Source organism: Camellia sinensis, chromosome 5 (assembly GCF_055761805.1).
Source record: "Camellia sinensis isolate YWXY chromosome 5, ASM5576180v1, whole genome shotgun sequence".
Classification (NCBI taxonomy): domain Eukaryota; kingdom Viridiplantae; phylum Streptophyta; class Magnoliopsida; order Ericales; family Theaceae; genus Camellia; species Camellia sinensis.
This window is the reverse complement of record NC_138965.1, coordinates 218,877,637-218,886,207: the sequence shown is the minus strand read 5'-3', so window position 1 is coordinate 218,886,207 and position 8,571 is coordinate 218,877,637. Positions and strand designations below refer to the sequence as shown.

The 8,571-nt window shown below is 30.3% G+C and overlaps 1 non-coding gene across 1 annotated transcript; it reads right to left on the bottom strand.

Moving 5' to 3' along the window:
- Positions 1-7,748: 7,748 nt before the first annotated feature.
- TRNAQ-UUG (transfer RNA glutamine (anticodon UUG)) lies at positions 7,749-7,820 on the bottom strand. Its single transcript has one exon. It is a non-coding gene; the product is annotated as a tRNA-Gln (tRNA).
- Between the last annotated feature and the right edge of the window lie 751 nt (positions 7,821-8,571).

The window sequence follows — 8,571 nt, the reverse complement described above, 5'->3', positions numbered from 1 at the left end:
TAAAACAATGATTCGGAGGTTGTACGGACAACTAGGCACGTTAGTGGATGGCATCAAAACTAAGAAAAATGAAAAAATTATAGTTAAAATCAAAATATGTTACAAGGGGCAGTATTTTTTTAGACTTAAGGTTCATGTCAACCATATTTAAGTTGCAATGAATTTAATGCAAGAACATGTATTTTATTTTTATTTAATAACAGGAGAGACCTAAAGCGGTGCTTTGGTAGTGAACAGAAACAATGTATACAAACAATTTTGTTGTGGACCAAATTCATTTTTAATAATTATATATTGGTACACTTTATACATCACGAAATTATTGTGGGACATTTCACATTTGATATTTTTAATAACATTATACCCTTATGTCAAATTATTAACAAAAACAAAACTTTAAAATGTATTCTTCTATACAACCTATCTATACGCACTCATAGCCACTATCTTCTCCGTTGTGGCCATTATCGCATGTGTAGCCACTCTAGGCCCCTCTCCCATTTGCATAGTCGCCACCCTTAGCTCCTCGTCAACCCCAACCCTAGCCCCAACTCCTCCTCACATGCCCTTTTCATCCCCTTTCCATTTTCTCATGCCCCCCTTCTTCTTAGCTTCTCTTATTGACCCTCAGCTGCTCTTTACCTCTGGTTGCGTCTCACCCTAATTCATTCTCACTCTCATTTGCCCCTTTCCAATCTCCCTCTTTTGCTTGTAAATCTTTCTCTTTGATATAGAAAGAAATGGAGAGGGACATGAGGCGTTTAGGTTGGGGTGGTAGGCATCGGGGTGCAATGGGGAATGGGAGGTGGGGGGTGTGAGGGAAGGGAATGGGCAAGGGGTGACATAAAGGGCCATTTATGATCATTTCAAAAAAATTAAAAAAATAAAATTGTGTCAAAGATTGCTTGCATGTGAATCAAAATTAATTTAAATAAATAAAAACTTATATTATTGGAAAGCTAGAAACGATTATTTTAATTTTTATGTTTAAATTATAACTTTTAACTTGTCTTGAAGCTATACTTTCCAAATAAAATATATAGTAAGAAAAATCCAAGTATATTATTGTAAATATGATCAAACGCGAAGGGTATAAGTGAGAATAAAAAAATTTGCGGTGGGAGTAACGTTTCCTGGACGGTATGGATCTTAGTTAAACTGGGGGGAGCCTCAAACATTGACAATTGAAGAATGCTTGATTCCGTAAGGAGATGGGTAACTCCTTTTTGACAATTTTATAAAATTGAAAGGACTCTTTTAAAAATAATATATTAAACACAAAAGCATATATAGTTATATTTTATTAAGTTGAAATTCCAACCACATTACTTTTGCGTAGTATGGAAAGAAAGTTGTCTTTCTTAAGCCAATTGCGGCTGTGATTTTTGATTTTTCTTCCCTTTCGCTCTCTTTCACATCTTTTTCTTTTCTTTTCTTTTCTTTTTTATTGGTTGAGAGTGGAAGGAGCTTGCGTGTGGGTGTTGAAGAGGGTTTTAAGGAGAAAGATAGAAACGTCAAAGGCTGCAATTATTGTGGTTTTTCAGTAAACAATGTTGTCAAGTGGAACATGTCTGTCTTTTTTTTTTTTTTTTATTTTTATTTTTATCGGGGCATTTGAAGTTCCGTGAAGACAAATCTCTTAATCACTACATGTATCTTTTTAGAAAAATACTTAAAAATTTTAAAATATTATTATTCAATTTATTATATTAACATGATAGGGTTAATTCTTACTGTTTGATTATATTTAAACAAATTAATAATTAAAATATCACTGTTCATATTATTAAAAATAAATTTAAGAGTAATTTTTAAGAATTTCTAATATTATTCATTTTTTCAATTCACATACTCTACGCCATAAGGTAAGGCAAAAGGAAATTTAAACCATCTTAGCCTCACCACCTAGCCCTTCTTAATTTCTTTGAGAACTTCTCCTAACCCTTTTTTTACTTTTTCTTCTTCAAACTTAGATCTAAGACTCTAGATCTTTCTCTCACTTTCTCAATCACTCTTTCTCTCACGGCAACATAAAACTATTGGAATTAATAACAATGACTGGTAGAATGGAAGTTGGTGATAATTGAAAGTGATGAAGCATTTTAAAAATTTTATCCTTATTAATAATTTCACCCAAGAATATTTTTTAGAATGTATTTGGAGACTACCTGTCACTTTCTAGTGAGAAACGTGACTCCGGATTTTTGTGTTTCACTTAAATTGGTTTAACCCTTTTGAGGCTACCCTCCTTTGAAGCATTTGTGTTGGACTTTAAAGAACACATATGTAGAAAAAGCAACCTCATAACTACGGAGTATACTTAAGAATGTTTCTTTAAATTGAAGGATTTTCCTTTCTATTATTTACATGGATTAAAATACTAATCATTGGGATCAGACATTCTCTGTTTGTCTAAAAACACAACATTATATTATAATTCATTAACTTCACCGCACTACAAGTATATATTTTTCTTCGCGCAATAATTAACTAAAACGAGTTGCACTGAGGGACAATGATGTCCATGAAGAAATTAAGTTCTATGGACCAATCATTTAAGTATTATGCACATTTTCTTTTCTCTTTTTCTTGATGAGGCATCATTTGATGTGTACTAAATGGTGCTACACCATGTAAAGCATTTCTATATTAATACATATTGTGATTTTTCTGTTTAAAATTTAATTCATCCAAAAACATATACTCTCTGTCAGTCTCACTTTGTTAGTTTTTTTTTTTATGTTTTTTATTTAAGATGTCTCAAAATGTTAGTCCTATTTAAAAAGTCAAGATAAAATATATTAAGTTTTCAAAAACTATCATTTTTAAATGGTTAGAAATATATTAAAAATTAAAAAGAAAATGACATTATTAGAATAAGTGTTTTAAAATTTAAATTGAAATGCAATGATTACATGTCCTTTAAAAAAGTTAAATTTTTTGAAAGGAACTATCAAAATGGGACAGAGAGAGTGTTATATAAAAATAACATAGTGATACAAATTTAAAATCTAACTCATCTAAAAATTTAAATTATTACAGAAATAATAAATTTGAGCAATATTCTGCATCTACCGAATTTTGACTCGTCTGAATTGTTTGAATTTGTGCATGTCAGTCATTCGGCCGATCATCTGGGAACAAGGTGACAACCACAGTTAACAAGGGTTGCATCAGTCGTCCAACTTACAAAATTCGGATAATTCCGGCGAACTCAAATTCGGTGTATCAATCATTTTTCAATGAATTTATTATTTATATAATAACTTCAATATATACATCTATTTATATTTCAAGGTTAAGTGAAAAATAATAATTATACTACATGTAGACCTGAACAAGTTAAATTAAATTTATTCACCCAAAAAAAATGAACAAGTTAAATTAAACCAATTATATTCTATGAAAGAGAAAATTATCATACAAATCTGTCTTATATCTTATTATATCTTACGTGGTATGTCTTTCTAATTCTATTAATTATATACTTTTTATTATTATTTTGTGAGTACAAAACCTAACTAACGGAATTTCTCCTATGGAAGGGATTTCTAGAACACAAAGGGGAAGAAATTCAAATGTCATTATAGATTCCAAAGTTGACAAAGGATTTCATTCTTTAGATTTCATTCTTTAATGATGACGATACCTTTATTGTAGCTTACTAGCTTGAGATTAGTAGAATATTTGTAGCTCTTTTTTTCTTCAAATTCAAGCTAATTTTGTCAATCCCGCCCCCCTGAAGCAAGAAGTTAGACTTATAACAATTAATATGTATATACACGCATAAAGTAGCATAACTATAGTCTTGTGGGTTCTCTCTCTCTCTCTCTCTCTCTCTCTCTCTCTCTCTCTCTCTCTCTCTCTCTCTCTCTTGTACCTTTTAGTCTTTTAAAAGATTAATCAGATTGGGGACCTCATGGTGGCCACATAGTCGGAGTGCCATTTAGGCAAGCTATGAGTTAGTTTTTTGTAAAAAAAAAAAGCTTATTCATGAAAAACAAATTATAAAACAAATGAACAAAAGTTAATTTATTTGGCATATTTTTAATTTTTTTAGATATTCTAATGAATTTTTAGAATGACTAAAGTAAATTTTTTTAATCAATAAACTGAGTTTTAACTCACAGTCAAATATAGAAATAACAATTGTTTTGACCATTAAAATTATTTCATTCGAAACCAATAAAATAGAATTTCTTTTAGTAGTTTATGTCTTATTCCTTGTGATTATGCTTGTAAGTAGACGTGTATAATTTGCACATAACTTGTCGTTCATAACAAGTATATAGATTGTTGTAACAAGGGAAAGAGAAAGGAAACCGCTTAAGTAACTTTTTGAATAGAGAGGATTCATACTTGTAAGTACACATATAATTGTACATACCATGTACTTTATAAGATGAGTGTGAGAGATTGTTGTTGTTTACTGTAGAGAAAGAAAGGAAATTGCATATGTAGCTTTCTGAAAATGTCATCAAGCCACACAACACAAGAAAGAAACTCCTTCTAAAGCAAGTCATCGCATAAACTACAAACCAAAACCCGCCCCACTTGACAATAATGAAAGATGAGAAATGTTAGAGATCATGAAAATTTTGTCATAAAAATGATTATGAAAAATTTGTGACCCTTAGATTACCTTGATTAGTGTGTGGTGCTTTAATGTAAGTGTAATCCAAAGGTCACAAATCTTTCATGACTATTTTCATGAAAGACTTTTCATGATACCTAGCATTGTTGATGAAAGATAGTTATAGTGCACAAGATTTTCGTCATTGTGATATTTTAAAAAAGATAAAATATATACAGTTTTATCCCTACTGTGAAAAACTTGTTTATGTAATTTGAACTCATAACGATTAGGCTGTAATAAAACAATGTTGTGTCAAGACCCACCCTAATACTTTTCAATACCAAACCTTTTTTAAAATATGTGTGTTTTCATGTAGCCGAACACACCAAAACACTTTAAGCGCTACAAAAACTATTTTAAACTAATTTACCTCAAAATCAAACATCGCCTAATCTACGTTCTTCAATGATGAGCTTATTAAACTTTTTTTGTGCTTTTGGTTATGGTTCAAAGTAGTAGTCGTGACCTTGATCTAATATCGTGATGCGTTCAACTATATATATGTATGTTGTTAGGTCAAAATATCAAATCATCTTAACAGGTATAGGAACACAAATTATTTTCGAAAAAGTATAGTTTACATCAAAATAAATACAATTATGGGAGTCGAATAAATGGAATTACTAATCGGAAAATAGGGCACATCAAAGCCCATCTTTGATGGACCAAATTTAGCCAAAGCCCACTAGACTCAAGTAGTCATTGCTGAGTAAAATCAAATCGGCTGAAGATTGTGCCACTTTGAAGGACCTAGGCCGTACTTCGGGGCTAAGTACATTGGGTTAATCGGCATGGTAATCCATTTTAAAAGGGCCCAGGCTGTCTTTTTCTGAGGAAATAGTAGGGAGATAGTCCCTGACATGGCAATGATCAAGAGCTAAGTTACATGGGAAAATATCTGGAAGAATGGCTCTATAAAAAAAGGTAAAGGTAGAATAGAAAGATATGCTCTAATAACTTGCACTTTAAGAAATTCAGGGACTTCTTCCTTTCTTCAAAAAATATTAACTTATTCGTTACAGTGCTAATTTCGTCACCTCCGACCGAAGTATTTTTTTCTGTTTCAAGTAGTAGAATAAGAATATTTCAAGGACTTATTTGGAGTAGGGGAGTATCGGAAAACCATCCCTCACAACAATGTTGTCAACACAGCATCTTGTGCACTTTTTGTGAAAAATTAATATATTTGTAGAATTTTTGATGGAATAAGGCACTCTCTTAGAGCTACTAATGCAGATTGGGCCATTTGAACCCACTTCAAAATTGGACTCATTCGATGCCTTACTGCTGGGCTGATAATTTCCCACTCGGAGTTGGGTACTAATGGCCCAACTTACTAAATCTAACCCAGTGCTCACCCAATTTGATAGAAGTTCTTTCTATGGTCTAAACTAGGCATCTCCAATGATTGTCCCCAAAAAAATTCTCCATCTCCTATAACTTGTGGTACTCTTTAACCTCGAATCAATCCAAACTGAAACTGAACACAGGTTACTTGAATCATGTTCCATCTGGTCCATGTTGGCTAGTATTATCCCCTCTCCTCCTTTTTGAATCTCGCAAATTTATTTGTCCCAAAATCTATTTTCATCACGCGATCAAATTAAAAAAACTCATAATATGATAAAAATATGATTTATGATAAGAAAATCGAAGAGGATCCAGAGTTTAGATAGAGATTCCGACATCTACTCCTTCTCGCCCCAACTAAAGTGATCGAGCATATGATAAAGTGAAATATTAAAAAACTAATCAAATAATTTGTTCTGGTGCCAATAAGTATTTAGATTTTGAATTGAAAAGAGACTAGTCGAAGGAAACGAGAAAGGAAGGGAGATAATCGGATTAGCTCAATTTGCAACTCTTGTACACTTTTATTCATGAGGTTAAGAGCTCAATCATTGCAAAATAATATAGATAAAAAAATTATTTATTCTACATTTTAGAGGATGTATTGAGTTACTTATTTCTTCTCATTATAATTTATTTTTTTGTAGTGATTGTTTGACTGTAGTTATTAAATTTCTAACTATATGTTGTTAATTATAATTGTCAACCCTAAGGGGTTGGCCTAGTGGGTGTAACTTGGAATTTAAGGGTGTGCTCCATTTAGGTCTTAGGTTTAACTCTCATTAGAAGCAATCCGCTCCTTAATGCTATGCTTGTAGACTTTGTCCAAAATTCGCCCGATCCACATGAAGGGGACGCTTTGTGTGAGTCCTGAAATTAGTTGAAGTGTGCATAAGATAGCCCGAACACCCGATCATAAAAAAAAATTATAATTATCAGAGTTTGAAGTAATTCTTTTCAAATGACCCATGTCAATTATTCAAATAAGAATCTTTTCACAATTCAGCACTATATATTATATTTTGTTTATACATTTATTTTTTCGTAATTGGTTTGGAAATATACTATTTTAGTAACTTTTTTATTTTTTATGAAAATATGTACAAAAAATAAAGATAATGATGTGATAATTTATAATGATTTTTTAACTTTTTGGCTAAAATGACAAATTGTCAAACTACAGATCAATCAAATAAAAAACATCAGTGATATGAATACATTAGGCCTTCTTTGTCAACTATATATTTTAGTTAAAAAGTCAAAATAGGTTATCATATTACTTTCTCTATTTTTCTACATATTTTTTCGTAAAAAATTAAAAAATTAATAAAATAATATATTTTCAAATGAGACTTTAAATATGTATTAAATACATGTTAAATTTTAAATTGAAAGGTTTAACCAAATCTTCAGCCAATCTCGAATTGTTTTATCTGTTTTTATCTATGGTTGAGGTCTTGCTTGGGAACATGTTATTTTAATAATTTTTTTGTTTTATCTCTTTTTATTTATGGTTGAGATCTCGTTTGAGAATACATTATTTTAATAATCTTTTACAAAAGGTTGTATAAACTAATAGAAAAAATGATGTGACAATTTATAATAATTTTTTGACCTTAACAGAAAATTAACAAAAGAAGCCTGAATTGAAAACTAGAATTTTTTTTTTTTTTTTTTTTATTCCAGATTATTTGGTTATGAAAACAGTACATATATATATGTCCGTTCAACAACAGTCAATAATAGAAAATTTCAAAAACAGAGGTCCTACCGGGAGTCGAACCCAGGTCGCTGGATTCAAAGTCCAGAGTGCTAACCACTACACCATAGAACCACTTGACAACAAACTTTTTAGAATAATTTAATATACACGAATTATGAATCATTCACATTCTCTCCTGATTAGTAAAAGGAGACACACAACCAACTGCCATAATTCCCAAATTGGGCATGGAATTTTCTGTCTCTAATTCTTCTAATATCATAGAGTTTAGGCATCATTTGGGAAGGTTGGTAGAGGCTAAATTAGACACTAAATGACAAAAGAGACTTATTTAGTCACTAAAGGACAAAAAAGCCACAGCTGCTTGGCAAGAAGAAATGTTAAGGGAAATTTACGAAACTACCCCTCATGAAAGAGGGGCATGCAGCAGCCCAAAAAAAAAAAAAAATCCCAAAAAACACATTTTCCCAGAAAAAACAAAGAAAGTTGAAAAAACAAAAATTAAAAACATTTTTTTGTTTTTTGTTAAAATATTTTATAAAAATAAATTCAAACTCTATTTCATAAAAATAGTTTTAAATATTTGAATTTTTTTTTTTATGTATTTGGTTATGATTTGAGTATGGAGTTTCAAGTTATGTGTTTGGTTATGAGTTTTAAAAATAATTTATTACTTGAGTTTTATTTTATGTGTTTGGTTACGATATGAGTGTAGAGTTGTTTTTAAATTTAAAATATTAACATTTTAAATTATTTAAATTTTTTGAATATTTAAATTATTTAAATTTTTTTGTTAAAATAATTTTTTTGAATATTTAAATTATTTAAATTTTTACAAATAAATTTTTACCATTTGCCACGT